Source organism: Haemaphysalis longicornis, unplaced genomic scaffold (genome assembly GCF_048455015.1).
Source record: "Haemaphysalis longicornis isolate Haplotype H1 unplaced genomic scaffold, Haemaphysalis longicornis Haplotype H1 scaffold_10, whole genome shotgun sequence".
In the NCBI taxonomy this organism is placed as follows: domain Eukaryota; kingdom Metazoa; phylum Arthropoda; class Arachnida; order Ixodida; family Ixodidae; genus Haemaphysalis; species Haemaphysalis longicornis.
In genome coordinates this window covers 20,402,951-20,421,227 of record NW_027526204.1, presented here as the reverse complement: position 1 = coordinate 20,421,227, position 18,277 = coordinate 20,402,951, and the positions used below count along the sequence as shown (strand labels likewise).

The 18,277-nt window shown below is 44.7% G+C and overlaps 1 protein-coding gene across 2 annotated transcripts in view; it reads right to left on the bottom strand.

Moving 5' to 3' along the window:
- The window catches only part of LOC144158273 (uncharacterized), a 299,163-nt gene that overhangs the window by 180,864 nt on the left and 100,022 nt on the right, over positions 1 to 18,277 (bottom strand). The window lies entirely within an intron of this gene.

Below are 18,277 nucleotides of genomic sequence, written 5' to 3'. Positions count from 1 at the left end.
CTGTGCTCGCGCCCATCTAGCGCTCAACACTGCCTTTTGTGTACCTATTTTCTAGCTCCAAGCTTTGCCACGTTGCCTCGCGATGCCTGTGTTTTCGTGGTACTGGACGATTATAGGCGCGTCTCAGCAGCTCACAGCGGAGAAATAATGGTTGAACTTCCCAACCCCTTTTGGCGCATGTTTTTAAGTGTTTGAAAAAATGGATGACCCGAAACACATGAAATGTGTGCCGTCTCCTTGCAGGCAGCTGTGGGAGAATCCACCAGCGGCGACCACTCGATTCCAGAGTGTAACATCACTTCCGGCCGGCCGTAATGGCCACCCTTTCTTTCCAGTTTCAATTTGAAAAGAGAATTTTTGATCTTCGTTTACGATGCAGCGACGCATATTTGGTCCTCCTACTTTTGCAGGTAGCATTTTTTTAAGGTAATAATACGGGAAAATAGTGCATTTAAGGAGGCGAAAATTTCGTTGCAGTTGGCCTTTAAATATGTTGTCTAGAAGACTTATGTAGGTCTTTTTTATTCCATCGTCCCTTAATGCTTTTAGCATGGTGGCGGTTTGCACCGAGTCAAACGCTTTCTCATAGTCTCTAAATGCCATGTGAAGGTGTTTAGAGCATTCTGCAGATTTTTCTATCACTTGATTGATAACAAGGAGTTGACCTATGGTTGAGTACCCTTTCCTAAAGCCAGCCTACTCTCTGGTTGTTGGGAATTCTGGTTGGCTCCAAAGCGGTTAACTATAGCTTTGTATGCGTGATTTTATTTAGAAGAAACATCAATGCAAAAGTGCTGTCCTCTTTAGATCATCCCTACCCCACTCCAACAGAGTCAGTAGACCAGCTCCCAGTGTCGCCGTAATTTGTTAGCTCAGTTAAAACTAAGCTACAATATGATTCCTGCCTGAAAGAATGTGCCTTTAGCTTGTTAATTTGTAGACTGTATTTAGCTCAGTAAAGTCTATGAAGACAAAGTAGCCCCTCACAAGTGGACATGCGACACTTCGCTGACTGCTATGCGAGTAGAAAATCAAAGGTCAACTAAGCGTTGGGGAAGAATCAGCAAACTTAATATAGGCACTAAAAAAAATAAAATCAACCGAAAACCTTATTGTAAAGCGTAAAACCAAGGTGCGGGAAGCACTTTTTGTGCTGAGTGAGCAGCACTGCGGTCAGTAGGATGATCACACGCTTGCGATCGCTTTTATTAGCTAGGAAATGCATTTGCTAGAGATAAGATATTCGTGGGAATTCAGGGGATGCTTACTGCACAAGCATTATCCAAAAAATAGTCAGCTAAGCTGCTGGGAAGCTAAGCTAAGTCAGCTAAGCTGCTTACCCCGACAGCACCGTGGGTAAGGCCGAGTGATCTGAAGCACTGGGTACGCTGTTCCCTGCTAGGACAGGTTCTTTTTTTCACATAATTGTTATATACTGTGGTAATCTTTTCGATACTGAATTCACAACTTTACACAGCAACCTAATTGCTCCATTAGCGATGGCAGAGTGCGTGCAGACTGACATTAACGCATTGGCCAGTTCTTGTTGACGTGGTGTTGACATGGCTCAAATTGAATGACGGACGGCGCACAACTCAGATGTCACTCGGGGCGCAACTTGGATGTCATTTCGAGTCCCCGTACTCCGCACCCTCGCCATCGTTCATGGAGTGGAGATGCTGCCATTTTTCTATACAAAATCCCCTCTAAACTTGCACGTGTTTTGTGTTGCCCAGCATTTTATATGCCTGCGTGCACATTCTGTGCCCTTAGTAAGGCTAAGAAAGCTGCAGAATGATGGCTGCACAATGACAATGCGCGCCACAGGAAAAGACCGTGATTCATTCTTGGTTCCCTGCATCAACTATTTTGTTTAAGCGTAAAAGAAATCTCTGGTCTTTCTTTCAGCGCCGCAGTATGTATTTTTCCCGTTCACTGCGGCCACTGGCAATGTCGACTGCTTCTTGAGTGCTGCTGACTGCTGGTTGGCACAGTGCCAAATCAGACAACTCTTGGACTAGTGTGAACACACCTCTCATGACACAGGGATGAGCAAGACAAGCTCCAAAAGTGAGGGCAAAGCGCTTGCAGTTGAACATCACCGATGACGCAGAGGGTGTTCAGCCACTGCATACGTCTCGAGTAGCGAACATTAGGACTCCAAGCAGTGCTAGCAGGCTTATCTGCCAAATTCTACAGTCGACAACATGGCAGAGGCGCGGTATGCCCATTTCTGAGATGTCGAGAATGCCCAGCTAATGGCAACGTCAGATACCTCGCATGTTGTTTCACCGAACCGAAGCAAACTGGTTTGGATTCCAATATTGGACCTTGTCCAATCCCATCACAACTCAAATACCCATCACTGCTGTCAGTTGTTGCAACCACTGCAAATGTCACACGGTATTTTTTCTTCTTTCAGGCTGTATAAATTAAACACTGACTTTTTGACAGGACGAACGATAAAGTGGGTTTATTTGAGCCAGTCTATGCAGTGAAAACAAAAACACAAGTATGACCAATTCACTTCAGTGTCCCTCCAACACGTCAAAACTACAGGTGTGCTTTGTGCAGTGCATTGTGAATGGCTGCCAGCCAATTAGACCCCCAAGGACCTTCGATGTGCAGTAAAATCTTGCCACACGGGCGTTTTCTTGTTTTTCGTTCCATCAGAAAAATGGCTGCAGGGGACATTCTCAACCATGTCCAAATAAATGGCATTATTATAAGGAGACCAATATTTTTTATTGCTGCCTTGATAAGATTCTGCAGGAATTATGTTTGGGTTCGCGCAATACATTCTCCCATGTTCAGCAGACTACCAATTCCTTTTATTCTTTATATCCATAGGAGCATTCCTGAGTAGCTTTGCTGCACAAGACGCCTTAACAGAAGCAGACAAAAAAAATTACTCTTTTATCCAGCAGCTCTCGACCACATTTACGTTCTACAATCAAGAACACTGCAAGCACTGCCACAACCCACCTTTTGCTTTTTTTGCCAGGAAGTGGACGACAAGAGCACGAGTGATGACCCGGCTTGCCAGCAAGGCCCACACCACCCCGTGAACCACGGTGTCTCTCCAATGGGGTACCAGGTTGGGTGTCTTCCTCTTTAGGAACTGGAAATCAATGCATCCAAATGCAATGACTGTCATGAAAATACCAACACGATATACACAAGAATGTACCAAAACCTGAACATGTTTGCCTCCTGCTCAGAATTGAATACTGGTGCAGGCAGGGGCATTATTATTACGTGCAGGGTTTTGTATACCACTAAACAGCATTAAATTGCAAAAAGCATGAATGCTGACAACATACATTTGATTTGTCTGCACAAAAAGTGTAAAATGTAAGGATTTTCAAATACGCGTACCTGTGTATGAAGGCTAATGTGGTATCACAGGGATTCCTAAATCAGGATTATGCAGATCGTCGACCATTTTCGATGCACTTTGCGAAATTGCCCGAGCGCTAGTGGAGCAGCAGTAGACCATTCTGGCAACACTGTGCTCCGCCATCATGAAGGAAGCGAAAAGGCAGCAGACACAGAGCAGCTAACTCCTGCTGCGGTGCAATTTTGGCATGCGCTTGTCGTAAAGTTGTTTTTACGAGAACTGGGTGAGAAAATACCCTTGCTGCTCTTCGTTTGTTTGAAAAGCAGCATATTCCGGACTTTTATTCGAGGTCGTCGACTGACAGACGCTACGAGAACCGACAGTTTCAGCGTTGGGATACCATTGCCTGGGGTAACGAATAGCAGCAAGAGAACACAGGATTTGTTACTTAAAACGAACAGCCTTACTGCTGCCTGCTTGTTTCCACGTGGGGATACCATCGCATGGGGTGACAAACAGCAGCAAACGAACACAGGATTTGTTACTAACAACGAACAGCCTTACCGCTGCCTGCTTGTTTAGTCATCCAGTTCTAATTGTGTTTATTCGATGCGCCCTTGCCCCATCGTAGTGGCAGCTGGCTGCTATGAACGGACAATGAGGGGTCTGTTCTTTGCTGAGCGCTCATGTTGCGACTGTTCAAGCTTTCTAAGCCATTCGCAGAACGGATGAAAGCATGCCTAAAGATGCCGCTCTTGTCTCCACGAAATGTTCCGAACAAACTTTCGTTGCCCTGCAGACAGTAAGATATTGTCCCTCATATCTCTTGATTGCTGCGATGTCTTTTTTTTTCGTCCGTTTGTCAGTCGGGAACTCGTGATAGGACACATGAAAATAAGTTATGAGAGTTATAAGCCCTTGATGTATCTTCCACCTATATCACATAAGCAGTCCAATTCGTGCATTGCATCAGGGTGTTTTACATCTAAATTTATAGAAAAACAGGATTGCAGTAGAGATCAAGTATGGCGTGGTCGCTGCACGGTATGCGCCGTTGACACCACAAGGGAACGGAATCCGCATAATGTAAAGACAAGAAATAAAGTCCTAGACCGCATTCCCGATCTACTGCCGCTGAAATGTCAAAACAAGCTAAGAGAAACCTGCCTGCAGGCTCCCATTTCTGGCTGCACCAACACAACTCTCCTTAATGAATGTTCGCGTTAAAATGTCAGCAGTCATGATCGGCACGCGAAACTACCACAAAACAGTTCTCAAAGAAAAAAAAAGGAAGACGAGCGCGCTTGCGATTGACAGACGTTGAAACATCGATCAGCGCAGGCAAAGCGAAGCACGAATTCAGGCTCGAATTTGCATGCAAAGAAACAGTTCTGCTGTCTAAATGTTCTCCGCTAATAATGGCGGAAGTCGTCGCCGGCACGTGAAACACAGCTCTCAAGACAGTGCATAAAAAAGACGCATTGCCCTGGAGATTGCCACATTAAAACGGGAGATGCTAAAGGTGCGCGCCGTAGCTACCTTTCGCCCAGTATCACTCCATGTAAACATGCTGCTTGTAAAGAGGTACGCAGCAGTACTTGGGCAACGTCCTTATAATGGTACAAGAACACTAGCAGCATATACAAAATAAGCCAAAAAATCACTTTATGAGGCTCCAGAATAGTGAACCGATAGGTCAAAACGCGTAACCAAAACACCATTCCTGCGTGACACTTCCTTTATCATGGCGATGCTGCATTAGGCACCAGTGTTGCCACCACTGAATATTCAGTGTTGCCCGCCTTTTTGCAAAGGGGCTATGGTAATAAAGATGCTGAACCAGATTTAGGAAGCGTGTTTTACAAACCCAGATACTAGGGAATTATTTCATTAAACAAGGCCCCACACAGAATCTGCAGGTTTGCAAAAAGCGTGCTAGCAATCTTTTTTGCTACTCTCGGTGTTTTTCTGTAGATGAGGTCAGCAATGTTATCACTATTTACATTTAAAAAGCCAGATACTACTTACACAATGCCATGAGTTCAGCAGACACTCTCAAAACTTAACTTTTGGGAGTTTAAGTGCCGAATTCACCCCCACATATAAGCGACAATGGGGTGAAGGGTCACCGATTAATTTAAACAAGCTGGACATTTTTAATATAGGCTGAGTATGGTTGCCATTATAAAAACAGATGCCAGAAAAACCGACATGCACAACCTGTCATGTATGTATCCTTTTCCTGCATTTCCTACTCGAGCATTTCCTGCTCTTTTCCTACTCGAGCATTTAATTACCAGTGACCCCAAAGTTGTAGAATATTTATTATGCTGCAAAATCTCAGCGCACAGCTGTTTTCAATTTCCACCTTAATAAAAAAAAAACTGGCAACATGGCCTGGCTTGAAATCACATCCTTGGGCTCAGCAACTCAGGTAGCCATTTGAGTTTTGCCAAATGTTCAGCATGCAAATGAAAACGTGGCATTGGGCAAGTTGTAAAGCAATTATAAACAACCATTCCAGATTGAGAGAACCGTCCATAGCCCCTGCATACAAATTATAACAGGCATCTGCCAGATCAAGGAAACGAGAAGACTTCATCATGCTCATGTATGCTATGTGCTGCAATAATTATTTTAAACCTTGCACAGATAGGAATATTAGGTATCTGAATGAGTATTTCAGTACTTCTTTCGACTGTAAGCCTCAAGGCGAGCCCATAATCTATGATTCCAGGGCAAGTGACGTACCCTAACTGCCCCCATCAAAACTTCTGTTTGAGATGTCTTTTCAACCTAGCGGCAGCTCACAAAAATTGAAAACCCTCTTACACCAGCTGATGTGACCAGATTTTTCATTCTGGGCCACTGTGCAACCAAGAGGCCACTGCAGCCCTCATTGGCAAAGCTTTTCACCATACAGTTTGGAACAATGTGCCCCGGTACCTAAGAAAGCAACTTGCATATGGAGCACTTGCATGTGTGGACATAGCATGTACCCATAGCTAAATATATATAATACTGCGACAAACCATGCATTTCATTTTGTTTACTAGTGTTTCATTATCAGCGCGTGGCTGTCTTATCTCTGTTTAAAGAGGAGAGCATATTTTTTTCTCCTTTTGTATGACACACAGGCAGTCTGGCAATCTTATTAACGGGCCACTAAAGGGTGGAAAGAAGTTGGCCTATTGTGATCGATTATGGTGTATGATAAGCAAGGAAATGCCAAAAACGGGAAAACAGGCGACGATGTCCCATATGCATTTGGGTACTGCGATTTGTGACATCACAAAAGTGTTGAATGGCGAGCACTCATTGAATAAGTATCTATAGATCTTTTCCTGAAATTAACAGTTCCGAAGTGGTTAAGCACATGAAATAAACGTAAATCAAAGCTTTCCGTGAGCCCATCGTATCTACAAAGAGACTAGAGCCTTTATACACCCCCAGGCAGGCTGCTTCCCTCGACTATTCAGTCAGCCATCACGTTTTCAGTTTCGTTTTCGAAAAGCATTGGTGCGCAATAACCCTACGACCTACGATCAATAAGTCAATAACCTACGACGGTAAGCACCAGAGCTTCGGCAAGCAATATACTTGACAGGAAGCAGCTAAAGTACATTCATTAGAATAGGCAAATGGAACGAGAAGCACTGCAGGTGGTTAAGCAAGCTGCCTGAGCTTCCAATCTCCCGTCCTCTGCGCATGGAATAGGAGCAAGAGGAGGAGGTAAAGTGCACCTGGTTCTAACCTACTGTACTTACCCGATTCTAACGTACACTTTTTTTCCGGAAAAATAGGCCGAAAAATCGCATACACGATAGAATCGGATACGGAACCGAAACTGCCGAAACAGCGGAAATTTCATCCCACCCATCGCCATCTCAAGATGGTGCCAAAGCTTTTAGCAACGAGTTTTCGGACGTAGGCTTTTCCATTGGCGTTCACACAAATCATCAAGTCGTTCCACTTGCATGCTTGATAACAGCAATGGCAGCAGCGGCTCTCACGCGTTCAAAACGAGCGGTCGGCTGAAGCGTGCGCCTCTGGAGAAGCTCGCAGGATGGGCGTGCAAGGCGTGGGCCACAATCACATCGACCATGGTTGAACATTCGTTCAGTGGCATTACGAACGCTCTTGATGGCACCGAGGACGAGATGTTGTGGTCAGCGGAAAGCAACACGGAGCTCTTGGAGAGTGAGATTACTTCGGGAACTAAACCACCCAATTCTCTCGTACTCGTTTGTCGTGGGCATGTGCGTGCCTTGCGTATTCGCTTGGGCTTAGTAAAAATTAAATAAAGCTCACACTAACGCATGGCATCTCACTTCTCCTCCGTCTCTGCCACCAATCTCGTCCCTTCCGGAAGCGGTGGCAGGGACGGAGGAGAAGTGGGATCATCTAACACCGGGTTTGAGATTCCTTTCATTTTCTAAAAAAAAGAGTTTCCACTCCTGTGCTTCACCAATGCAACACAACCAACCACCATTAATGGATCATGCATTGATTTAACCCTAGCAAAGAATATCTGTTTGAAGTAATAAAGATTGCGGCTCAGTGCATTTAACTTGTCCTTCATTTCACTCTTTGTAGAGCCATGTGTGTGAATTCAAGTGACTTCACATGGGTAACCATTGTGGGTGTCATTTGCAGCTTCGCTTTCCAACCACCTTCACAGGGTGGATTGGCACGCATTTTTTTTACTGTTTTTAAATGCTCTCAATCTAAACTTTCCACAAATGATAGCATTTGTCTAGACTGTTTTTACATTTCCTGAAAGGCCAACTGCACTCAAATTTTCGACAATGTAAAAATAGTGTCACCTAATAGTACTTATAAAAAGGGTTCGAATTGCAAAATACTACGCTTCAAGCACCAACGAGAGCGACACAAACGGCTCGCGACATTGGCGTTTTCGGAACCGAAACTGAATAGAAAAGGCGTCCATAGCGGTGGCCGGACGTGACGTACGTTAGCGTCACTACATAAAGGCTTTTAGAGTATCGGCACTCTTTTCTCTCATTGTTATGTGCCACCAGGATCTTCACTGGTCGGTCAGCACCACATGATATTTGTTTACATTTGGGCGCAGCCATTTTGTTTTCGAGTGCCTCTACTCTCTCTTTCTCCCGCTCTCTCTGCTGCGCGGACGCGAGAGTGAGGGCCGGTCACACTCTACCCGTCACAACTGGCGGCGTTTTCGTTAGGAGAGATGGCAACACTGCAAGCCAGAAACAAAATGGCCCCCAGACGCTTCGGGGTGCACGAAGTGGCGGTACTCTTAAGCGTAGCTTATTTAATGACGCTAACGTACGTGATGGAACGAAAGCAGCTGCGCCAGAACCAGTGGCCGCTCAGAGCCGCCTTCAAATGCACATCGCAGCCCCGCATTTCGCTCTGTTATTTCCACAGAAGAACTTCCACTAACGTTTGCCCATGATAATGGAGTTAGGCGCAATTCCGGCATCCCGTTGCTATCAGTCGAGATGAAGTAGACCGCACGACAGTAATTTTTTTCCATCATAATAACTGCCGAAGTAGCAATTTTTGGCATTGCAAGTAAAAAAGCGGACCCTGATTTACAAAGCAACTTGCCCGTACGATTTCGAAAAGCAGCTTTCATTATAGCCTACGCCTCGGCTATCACGTAGCTCTCTTCGAAGGGAACAAACTGCACGCGGGCGGTGATCAATCACTATTTACATTATACATTACGTACAAACAGCTCGTGAATATTGGCCCAGTATTTTTCGCCTTGCTGCACATCGAGAATCGAATTATCAGAGTGGTCTGAAACTATAAGCCAGCTTTCACAGCTAAATGATGCCCTAAAGCATGAAAACATTTCCTGTCTACCGCTGTTTTCTACTTTAATCAGTGACAGGTGCTGTTGAAAACATTTTACTTGAAAATAAACTAAATCTAATGCTCAAAGTAGATGCTTCACTTGGGAATTAAACAAAAATCTAGTCTATTATTTAGGAGAGGAGCAGTTGCGTTAGTTTTTGCACTTCGTGAAGACGACGGCCGATATTTGTGCAGATTTATTTGTTACTACGAGAAAGGCTAATTTTGGTTTACTTAGCGAGTGAGACAAAAGTCGCACAAATGTTTATAGCCGCGTGTACAACTCTATTTAGGTCGTCAAACTTTTGGAAAGGTCTAAGGATGGAGGCCGCGTTGGGCCAGCCTAAATATGGCCAATATTTGACGCGGAAGTGCAAGTGGTCAAGAATTTATAAAAGACCTTTTTTTTGTGTGGTAAATGCATAGGAATGACAAACGTAAGGCAAGTGCTCATTTCGCGCTATTTTTTTGTTTGAGTAAAAATATCATTTTCAAGTAAAGAGTTTTGCTAACTCCGAGACGTCGGCAAGCGCGTGAATAGTTTGTAGGCTTCTAAACTTTTTTTTTTTTGCATTGAAAAAAATGCGGATATTAATGCCTATGCAGTTAGTTTAAACATGCGATGGCGACGGTGTTACAGCGCGCTTGTGTAGCAGAGAAACCCTGGGCGAACGCATCCCTGCGCCCGGCGGAGCGCCCTGCAAGTCGCCGGAAAAGCGGGAGCTTCACGGGACAGGTTCCCCAACCTCCATCACAGGCGGCTCGGAACTTGTTTCGGCGACTCTCCGCCAGGTGCAAACGGAGGTATTTTGAACGGCGGTACCTACCGCTCTCTGCGATTAGGAAGCTAAGGATTTCGCTGTGGTGATTTTAAGAACATAGGCTACTTATTTGGACAAAGAAAAACATGAGTGCAGTTGGCCTTTATTTCAAATCAGTGTTACTATAAATATTAGTACTCTAGATAAATGTGTGCCAAGCAAATGCTGCAATTTGATTCCCCGACACTTGTCTGGACACGTCACTTCGACGACCGCTTCTATGGCAGTTGTGTTTTCTTTTACTTTATTGCAGAGCACAAGTTTGCTTCAATAAATAAAATTCTAACCTGAAAATTGCTGTTCAGTTTGCGAGCTTGCGCTGACGAGGAGCATCAGCGTCAGGGCACACTGTGTACCTGCAAAAAAATTGATAGCAATGCAGAGTGAGTTGTAGAAAGATGGTACAGGAAAGCTACCTTTGGTACTGGTGGCAATGGTCGCCTGGGTCTGTTGGCTGCAGGACACATCCTGGCGGCAAGGTCCATCCGTAGCCATTGCAGAAACGCAACAATGTCAGAGCATGCGGGACACTACCTCTCGTACGGTGTCTTCTGGAAGGAAAAAAAAAAACAGCAGGAAAAATCCACACACACAATGCGAAAGGTGCTACCAAGTATTCTGCTCAGAAACACGCAATTTGCCTACCAGACATACCTTCGTTGGAATACAGAACTCTTGGCCTATGCATGTATTGTTCCATATCTTTTGTATGAGATAAGAATGCTAGAGCTATCTCGCAGCAACTGTTTGTACACCCCATACAGGTTTTGCCATTTAGAGTTTCTTGCTGGCACACGATACAATCCTGAGAATCCAAGAAAAGTTATGCAGGCCTCTGCTTGATAGCAGACCAAAGTTAAAGATGGCAGCTGTACAGCTGTAAAGAGAAGAGCTTACGGGGAGTGCTTAGAACTTTCTGAGAATGCAAGGGCAACAGCCTAGTTTGACATTCTGTAGATATGCTGTTGAACTTTCTCCTGAACCTTGTGGGTGTGCCCGTTTCCACTTAACCAGCTCCTAGACGGCACGCTCCAAAGGTCGTTCCACTCATTTGCCATCGCCAGGGGCTGCCTCTTGGGCCCCGTCTCTAACTCTCACAGAACATTTCGCTCTGCCCCTCTCCTCCCCCAGTTCGGGGCACAGAAAGTTCATCCATCATCAAGGCAGCGCATTGTGCAAGTGTGGCAAAGGCCTAACCATCTCTGGCATGTGCTCCCTTATCCTTTTGTGGAGCCCTCTCCAAACACTGCTCTTTTTTGGCGCGTGTTCCTCAGCCTGAACCTCACACTTCAATATTTTGCACAATTCTGCCTCCCACACAACAATTTCTTGCATCTCGCGCATTACATGAAACATATCAGGCGTCTGCCTCTAAACAACAAGAAACAGCTTTGGCTATGCTCAAACACATTGTTTCACTCTATTACTCGTAACTTGCGACTCCCTTAAGTGGCTCTTCTGAGTCAGACCAGAGAATCGGGTCAGGCATTCGCCCTGAAGGGGGCTCGCTATTTAACGTCTGTACAGAGCCAACTTCAAACACCCCCTTGTGCAGAGAGCCATCCTCTGCCACTTGAAGTGCACTGGAAGTGCCACACTTTTGATGGAGTGAGCGACGGTTTACTTGGGAATGACCGCCTATGCCAGCAACAGAGTACAGGACATCTTTCCGGACAGCTTCTGCAGGGTTCCCTGCGGCATTTGCTTGTCCCCTCTGGGAAATGCTTCTCACACACTGTGGCTATTATGCATTCAAATGCGTTAATTCTTGTTACAAGTAATATAGTTTAAAATTGCACTTGGTAGCTTCCTTTTGGCAACTCTCATTACATATTCCATTGAATTTTATGGGTACTTTGTTTTTCAAATCCACAAAGGTTCATCCTTGAAGGTTGACATGTCCATCCAAGACATAGATATTGTTCACCGTGTACAAACAAGAGGTGACGGCCCCTCCAATATAATAGCCAGGTTTGTCTCCCGCAACAAGCGTGACCAGTTCTTGCTTGCTGCCAAGAAGACCAGGCTAAACACTGGAATGCTCGGCTTTGGGGGAAACGAACCCGTTTTCGTCAACGAGCATTTATCCCTAGAAAACAAAGTTCTGCTTGGGAAGGCCATCAGGACTAAGCGCGAAAAGAATTGGAAATTTGCCTGGGTGGTTGATGGCAAGATTCTGATGCGCAAAACCGAGAAATCAAAGGCAGTACATGTCACATGTGAGGACGACCTTGAAATGATAACGTAGATGCACACACAAAGCATCACCTTCTTTATTGGTTGCAATGGCGATGTTCAATCCAAGATGCACCGAAGAAGACATATCTGTTTTTTACACTAACATCCGCAGCCTAAGAAGAAATATAAACGACCTGTCTGCCTTTATTGCTCAACAGAATCATCAGTTTACCGCTCTAGCTATTGTAGAAACGTGGCTAAAAAAACACGAAGAAATATCGCTTCCTGGTTACACGATGGTCTCTAACCCGCGTGATTCGCACTCCCGTGGCGGAGGCGTCGCACTTTATCTTAAAAACAATTTTGCCTACTCAGTCCTAACAAAAATTACATGCTCTGTACCAGAGATTGAAACACTTTTTATCTTGATGGAACATGGTATCATTCTTGGCGTGGTCTATCGGCCTCCTAATTCCAGTCTTGACGATTTTCTTGAGAGACTTGAAAATGTTTTTTCATGCATCACCAGCGAATATAAAAAACCTGCAGTCATTGTTGGTGACGTAAATATCGACACTATGAACGCATCCAATATAGATTACACCAACTTGCTCGAGTCCTATAATTTTCGTAATTTAATCACAAAACCGACACGTGTTACAAGTTGTTCGGAAACCTTAATCGATCATGTTCTAACAAACATTGATGTAGGTGCTGACGCCGGGGTTTATAGTAGTCCGATCTCAGATCACTATCCTGTTTATGTGACCATTCATGACTCAGGAACTACAAAACTTAAAATTACAAACTTCGCTAATAATCTGGATTATGGCGTGATACGCAAGCACCTCCATTCACTGAATCCTGATCTAATATACAGTATTGATGTAAATGAAGAGTTTCAAAACCTCATTGAGACTCTTACCAACATAATAACCAGCAGTAGCCGATATACACGTGCCCACTCACGCGACAAGCCAGTTTGCCCTTGGATGACTAAACAAATTTTAGATGTTATAAAAAAGATTACTGGTATCATAAATGGAGACATAACAAAAGCAATGAATATTATTTCCGTCAATTCAAACACACCCGCAACAAGACTGTTGCTCTGATGAGGACTCGTAAAAAGGAATTTTATTCGAGTCTCATCACACACGCCTCTGGCAACACTAAGAAAATATGGAATATTTTAAAAGAAGTTATAGGACACTCCCAGAAGGTACACTTAGCCCCTGACAATGTTACTCAAACAACGGTTGAAACCTTTAACTATTATTTCACTAGTGTTGGCCCTGACTTGGCGGCCAAAATTTGCATAAGTAACACACACAATTCTATCCTTACGCCAATAAGCAACACTTTTGTTATGGAAGACATCGAATTAAATGAAATAGTGGCGATAGTTAACAGTCTTCCCAAAAACAAAGCCGCAGGCTTAAATGGTATCACCGCCCGCCTCATTCAAGAGAAAATTGACATACTTGGCCCCATACTATGTAATCTATTCAACCACTCTCTCCTTGATGGTATATATCCATCACGTCTGAAAAAAGCAAACGTTACTCCTGTATTTAAGGAAGGTGACCAATCTGAGCCATCCAGTTATCGACCAATTTCAGTTGTAAGTGCTATCAATATTATTTTTGAAAAATTAATTGCAAAACGCGTCCACAAGTTTCTTGAAAAGTACCGCGTCATCTGTCCGCAACAGCATGGATTCTGCCCACGATACTCTACATCAACAGCTGTGCTCTCACTTACGCAAATGCTTAATACCACCCTGCATAATAATAAACTTGCCGCTGTAGTATTCTTAGATCTTCAAAAAGCTTTTGATACAGTCGATCACAGTATTATGTTGGATAAGCTTAAAAATTATGGCTTCCGAGACAAAACCTTTCATCTATTTTCCAGTTTTCTCACCGACCGTCAGCAAAAAGTGTCCATTAACAATATAACGTCTTCACTACGATACATAACAACAGGTGTTCCACAAGGGTCCGTGCTTGGGCCCTTACTCTTTACCCTCTTTGTAAACGACTTGTGTCAAATAATCTCTTCTGAAATGCTCATGTATGTCGATGACACTGCTGTCATATTCACAGCCAATACTGAGGATGAACTTCAGGATAAACTGAACACAGAGCTAGCTAAAATATCAAACTGGTTTTCAACAAACAAATTGACAATCAACACGAAGAAGACTAAATACATGATTTCTCACTCTCCGAGAAAACTTGTAAATTACAGCATAATTAAACCGATTATTAACGATAATGCACTTCAACAAACCAGTTCCTTCAAGTATCTAGGTATTATCTTTGACAGCAATTTAAATTGGAAGAACCAAATTACGCATGTTTGTTCGAAGGTAGCATCTGGATGCTACGCCCTTTTACAAGCTCGTGATTGTTTTGACGCAAAAATCCTGCTTATACTTTACCATGCCTTTATCAGCAGACACCTGACATAATGTTTAGAGTCCTGGGGTTGGACGTTCACTACGTACCTTAACCCCATCAGACGATTGCATAAACGTGTGATTAGAATTATGAATTTCGCCAAATACAATGAACACAGTAAGCCTTTGTTTACTCAGCTTCGACTATTACCTTTTGATCACATGCGTGAGGATAAAACGGCTCGAATCACATACAGCATAGTAAGGAACAATCATCCATTTCCTGTCTCCTTATTTAATAGTCCATTACGGCACACAAGAAATTTCAGCCTTAACAATTTCAATCTTCCCCTTACTCATAATGTTTATGGTGAGCGACTTATACAGTACGTTGGTGCGAAAGTGTGGAATAAAATACCTGCTGACCTGAGGAATGACCATAACTTCTGCAAAAAACTGAAAAATCATTTTCTGCTGTTATATGCCCATGAATGTCCCCAACACTAGAAACGTACTTGTTTTTTTTTTGTTTTGTTTGATCGCAGCACGATCACTTGCGTACAGTCGCAAAGTTCGCGGCCTTTCTTCTTCTTTTTTTTTCAAATAGTCATCACGTGTTATGTTGGTATTGGTTGTATTCGTATTGGTTGTATTGTATTGGTTGTATTAATTGGTATTGGTTGTATTGGTATTGGTTGTATGTTGGTATTTGTTGTATTGGTAGTTACTGTAATCTGACAGTATGTTTATACACTGATTGATAACAATGAGACTGCTTATAACTATGTATTTCCGAATTTGGTCCCACAAGTAGCCTTTGGCTAAGGGTCCAAGCAGTGTTTGCAAATATTGTGTACCTATGCTTGAAATAAACCAATGATTGATTGATTGATTGAAAGGTGTTCTAAAAAATGCTAAAGTGCAAAGAAATGCAGACAACAGAAACACCTAAGCAAAGCTAACAGTGCCGCAACAGAAATGTGCACGAACGGAAAGCAAACACGGCAAAAGCCTACAGTGGGCAAAAATAGGTGACCGGTAAAAAGTGCAAAGGCTCATGTCTGCTCCCACGAAGCTCAGCCACTTCCGGCGAAAGCTCTCTTAGCTCCTGTACGCTAGCGGCTTTCACGCGTGTGTTCATGTTGTTTATCTGTTTTCACTCTTAAAAAAAAACGCTCATGCATCGCACATACAATTAATAATAACGCTGAATGCTACTAGGAGTACCTCTGAAAGGTAAGCACTGTGACAAATAACAAGCACAGACGCGCCTGAAAGCCACCGGCATACAAGAGACCAGGCGAGATTTTGAACCGGAAGTACAGGGAGCAGACAACACACCCATGCGCCTTTGCTTTTTTTACCAGTCACCTACGTGGTACCACCTTTGTGTAGCTTTTGTGATCACGTGATTACGCTTCCTCATGAATTATAGAGTTTGCAACTACAGCCACCTACTATGGAAGAAGTGCCTCATTCATTTTCATCGAATCTTCAATGCTAGATGTAAGAATAAAACACATGGTCAGACCATTTCACATTCGATGCAGATTTAATCAATGCGTGGCAACATTTCTGTTTGTGTGGGGTCACACTTGTGAGAAAGGGACTGCAGATTTTGAGACATTCTCCTTTGAGACACTCTCCCCTCCCATTCTGGTAGTGCAGGGTCTGGTAATCCACTGCTGGCTCCTTCAAGAACGAACTCCGGCACTCACCATTGTTCTGGACACACTAAGGCAGGTTCAAGAACCAATCTCGGCCCTCTCCTCCGTGTATTGTTTGTTCAGCACTCAAAACTCTTCTTCCTCACTTGCGTCCTCGGAAACCACAGCTCTGCGGCATGATCACCTTCTATACACACACCAAACCATAAGCCGACCAGTGCATCTCCCACGCTCTCTAGAAGAGTCTCAGCAGCACTTTACGTTACAACACGTGAACCTTCCTCACTGCCAGCCTCTGTGGTAGCTCATGCTGTCGGAGCCATTCAGTACTCGGCTAAATCGAGGATGCGGGATCAGCTTCCCAAGCACCTCCCTCGTGTTCCACGTAGCCAGCTGGCGTCCTTTGCGACAGGGCCATGAACACGTCCACCTTAATTTCTTCCCCGCCCGTGTGTAAGTGTAGCAACTACTCAGTTACTGAAGGAAAAGAACAGCGCACAAAAATGGCAAAACACCGGAACAAGAGAATGAACAGACGCAGTGCTTTGTCTGTCTGTTCTCTCTTCCCAGTGTTTCGTTGCTTTTGCGTGCTGTTCACTTCGTTTAGGACTGTACCAAATCGCCAAGTCTTCCGTTTCAGCTGCTCAATTACCCTACATCGCAATGCACGTGCCCTTCGAGCACACGATAACCCAGTGGAAGAAGGAGCCTCTAAGTTTATAGGTGGACTTGAATGGACGTTATCATAGAAACCAGCTAACTTTCCTGTTGAACAACAGTTGAATCCCGCTGCTAAACTTTCCAGCCTCGCTGCTTCACACCACACCTTGAGTACGGTGCACTTGAATAGTTCTATTCTAGTGGACTGTAGCTTGATGAAAACTTGGTGACGTAACTCGCAACGTGAGCTGTTACGCAGTGCACACGTGGTACCGTGATACACACAGCCACGTGCTATTGTGGCTTTCAGTGCATGCCGTGCATCCAAGCGAAGGGCCGCGTATGCGCAGTACGAACAAGTTACGAGAGTTTGTGACCAACCTATATATGAAAGGCCATCGTCTTTTCACTGTCTGTTGGGACACAAAAATAAAGGAACATATCTGTGCGCGCCGTTTTCACTGGGCTCAGCGGCGATATTAGATAATGCTCGCGTGAGCGGGCGCTGAACGCGGCGGAAAGACAGGCCAAAATGCTCACACGCCAGACGATGGTCTTCGCATACCAAGGTTACAACAAGTTGCGAGAATTCGTCCTCTCGTACGTGACTAGTCGTGAGACCTGTTGCGACCCATGGGTTGCTTAAATAACCCGACATGGGCCGCCTACGGAAGAGGGTCGTCGCTTCTTCAACCCCGGACGAGGACAGCGCCTCCTTCCTCTGACGCTGCCCACACTTCGGCTACTGCGGGCTTTAAAAGGTGGCGGCCTCCGAAGGGTTGAGGACACACAGACGCGAGCCGTACCTTTTCAGAAGCAGCTGCGGGACCGAGGGTGCTTCAGCAGGGGAGGTCCCCGGCCGTCATAGAACGCGCACACACAGCGCCTTGTCTGCGCCCGGCTGGCCACTGAGGTGAACTACTTCCCTTCCCGCGCGTCTGATCGCCAGCCTCAAAATACTGCACACAACCTACGCGATGCACAACGCCGAAACACCACTGGGAAATTTACCAAACGGATAGAATGCTTTGTTTATTGTCCCCTGTGATGAGCCGTAGTGAGCCCTCTCGCCGTTCTTGCCCGGTGGACGGCCGTCTGGAAGAAACGGCGCTGCAAGCGCACGTCAGCCAGGCGGAACTAAAGTCGAGATGAAGGGACTTTAGGAGGAACTCTTGTTGTTGTTGTAATGTGTATTTATTAACACTAATTACACTCCGTGCCTTGACCTTTGTCATAGGTGGAGAAGGAGGTCTCGTGCTACTCTTCAACTGCCTGCTAATAAGCGCGCTGCGTGACCTGTACGTGCGCTTGCAGCCCCACAGAGGGAGGGCGGAATGTCACCGCTCTGCGCCGTCCA